Here is a 3542-nt window from a genome sequence, read left to right as displayed (position 1 = left end):
GGAGCTGAAGTGAGAGAATAAAAGAGTATAACCTTTTATAAAATAAAATTAAAAATAAAGAAACCATATCTATTAGATATATAATTCATGCCAGTTGATTATGCTCTTAGGTTATTTTTCAACACACTGGAGAATCACTGTCCTAGAGCAAATCACCATTTTTCCTGCTACAATCATTGCTCTTTGAAATGACCCTCAAACTTTTCTCTTTCTGAGTTGAAAATTCAGTATTTATGAAATGTGACATTATCTTTACCAGGCTACACTCTGCTCTTAGAAGCTTCAAAACAACACTTCTGTTTATCTAGGCATTGTTTTTAGCCTGCTCTGTTTTAGCCAGAATTGATACCATCTTCTCCATCACCCTGACTGGAAAACTCACTTTTGCTAAATTCTCCAACCAACTTCCTTTACTTTGTCCAACAAATGAACTCCTATAGGTTCTACCTTTGGATTGTTCTTCAAAGCTCCCTTTCACTTTCATGGTTTTAACCTTATTAAAGTGCTCCTCCCACTATGGTCACTCATTATTCCTCTCAGCCCCAACTACTGGGGCTCAGCCAGCAACTTATGCTAACAGCTGCCTATCAGGTCTCCTGGTCTCCCTCCACCTTTATCCATCATCTCTTAACACGACAACTCAGACCTCATCCTTCCAATGAACTGAGTGTGACATTTATTCACAGGAGAATGCTCACCTGCCCACACACCTTTTCTAACTCTGTGATCCAGGAGCCCCTTTCCATGTAAGCCCTGGGTTTTCTTGGCCCTATGGAAGCCCCAGCATTTTTCTCATTTGACAGGTTCTCTCATTTCTCCTTGCATTCACACCCCATAATTTTTATTATTCAGGATATATAAAAGGCAAACTTTCACCATACCTTTTCTGGTTGCTTTGGATAGCTTTGCATCAGGATGAACAGTAGACATAAGAACAGGATATCTTGTCCTAAATTTAAATTCTCTAATTAGCACCTCTGAGAAGAGAACAGATGTTGATTTGAAATGTCAGTGAGGCTGACTTAGATGTCAGAAAGATATGGGTTTGAATTTCAGCTTAGCTTATTTCTATCAATATAAGCATATTCAAATTCTCTAACCTTATAATTTGATTTCCTCATATGGCAAAATAAATATTTCTTATTCAAGACATAAGGATTAGAATTCACAAATGTGAAATGATTCATCATTGTCTTTGATAGTGCTTCCCATTCTGAAAAACATCATCCATACTTGTGATTATTTCTATCCTTTATACCTTGTGGTAGTTTGAGTAGATGCCCCCCCCCCCCCAATATATTCAGGAGTTTATTACAGCTTCTTTGATGTCCAGTTACCTGGTTGGAGGAGGTGTTACTGGGTGGATCTTGGAGTTCAGTCCTAAGGTGTGATGGTGGATTTGAGATTCCAGTCTAAAGATATGCAAAGTATCTGAATTCTGCCTGGGGTTCCTGAAGTGTGCTTGTTTTGCGGTATGGCTTTTGGCTAGTGGCTCTTCTCTCCCTTGCTTGGACCCATGAAAACAGGCCAACAACTTCTGCCATTATGGAATGTCCCCTGGATCTATAAGCTTCAATAAATTCATTCCTTCATGACTGTGCTTGGTTTGGAAGTTTATCTCAGCAATGTGAGGCTACACACCTAAAGCATTAAATAAATTTTCTATGTGTTTAATATTATCTTCTCCTTCCACTAAGTTGTGAGCTACATGACCAGGGGGTATTTCTAACATCTATATTTTTCATTATCTAGCACCATGACCAGCATAAATAGACTGCTCAGGAAATTTTGGATTTAATTAAATTGAGAGGAAAGAGAGGTCTCAGGGAAGCATGCAATAAGAGAGTGGTGTCCCTTGAGGCCCTTCAGTGGAAGACTCCAAGAAGTTAGGGGGTGGCAGGTAGCTGATGATCAAAAACTTTGAGGATATCCCAAATTTACAATGGACATGCTGTAGCTAGAGGATGAGGGTCTATGGACTGCCTATGCAGTGATGCCTTTTAAAAATAGAGCCTATGAGTTCAAGTTCAAACTCTGTCCTCCACTAGCTCCCTAAGTACAGTTCAGTCATCTATGATGCCAAACAAGAATGTTAACTCCTCAGGGTTGCTAAGTAGATTAACCCTGTGTGAAGTGCCAGAGTAAGCTCATGATTTTCATGTTTGAGTGTGATGAGAAGAGATCCAATGGCAGGATTAGCCTTTCTAATTCCATAAAGAACCCTCATGCGGCATCACCCTTAGTTATAGAAAATCCCCCTCTCAGTTTCTGCCCTCCTGTGCACTGTTAATAGTGATACCTACTACTGGAAGCAATACACTAGAACATGTGTCATAACTACATGCCTTGAGGGCTGAAGGAAGACCACATAGGGCACTGGCTGCCAACCATGCAGCTCAGAGCTCAAAGCAAGCCAACAAATCTTCTTTTAGAAATGCCCCCAGAGTCACACTCACAAGTGTGTTTCCATGGTGATTATAAATCTAGTCAAGTTGTCAATGAAGATAGTCATCATATTCTCTCACATAGTTAGCCACTTCTTAGGTTTCTTTGGGATGCCTGCAGCAATGGTGATGAATAGCAGGAATATCTATAAAGTGTGGGTCAGCTTCTAGAGGAAGAGATAAGAAAATTCCAGGAAGTCATGCATGATTTCCATTCCCATGGATACAGAGTTCCCAGACATGTTGTACGGACTATTGGTAAATTTTATATTTCTATATATTTCCTTTTTCCACTTCTGTTGGTCAATGTTGACTCTAAAAATCATCCATCTAGGCCTTAAATTCACAAATGAGAATGAGAATAACCTTCTGGAATCAACATTTGTCAGTTTAACTCCAAATTTAACTTTGTAGACAGCATATATTCTCAGGATTCCACAGACTTCCTTGCTAACTCAGAACTACAGCTTCTGAAGCACGAAGAGGGAAAATTTGACACATTACACTTTGCAGAGCTGCTTAGGACATCAATAGTGGTTCTTGGTGATATCAAATGGTTTTCCTTTCACAGTGACCATAATTTGGGTAACATGGTAAAGTTTCCAGAAGAACATGAACATTTTCATATTTTGAATAATTTATTTCTATCCATTTGCAATGTAAAATACTTGATAAAGAGTTATGAAAATCTCAAGGAAGGTCTTCTGAAAGTTGCTAGTCATTTAGTGCTAGAAAGGCTCTTACTACTGACAGAAATGGTGTTCTTCAAGACAAAAGAGCTGTTTTGAAGACAGTATTGAGGATACTAACATAGGTTGGCTTTATGGCTTGACTTTGCTTATACTTTGGTAGTCTTTATGAACTGTTATATAAAAATAAATTGCCCTAGTGCTGAAATTGAAAGATGACTCCATTGGATCTATCTTTGTTTCATTTGTAACAAACCCCAGAATGGATATTGAGCTCACCACTGAAGTGTCTTTAAGTCTGTGATCTATTTGCCACTATCACTTATGAATCATCTGAAGTCATTTTACAATTTTTGATAATGAAATATACTAAATTTGACCCTGAAGGAAATAGTGAAGATAAGACTTC

At 38.4% G+C, this 3542-nt stretch overlaps 1 pseudogene; it reads left to right on the top strand.

Moving 5' to 3' along the window:
• The first annotated feature begins 2555 nt into the window (after window positions 1-2555).
• On the top strand, window positions 2556-3296 carry LOC123455542 (annotated as a pseudogene).
• The last annotated feature ends 246 nt before the right edge of the window (window positions 3297-3542 follow it).

Source organism: Jaculus jaculus, chromosome 17 (genome assembly GCF_020740685.1).
Source record: "Jaculus jaculus isolate mJacJac1 chromosome 17, mJacJac1.mat.Y.cur, whole genome shotgun sequence".
Taxonomy (NCBI): domain Eukaryota; kingdom Metazoa; phylum Chordata; class Mammalia; order Rodentia; family Dipodidae; genus Jaculus; species Jaculus jaculus.
Note: the sequence above shows the minus strand (reverse complement) of the source record. Positions and strands in the feature narration are given on the sequence as shown.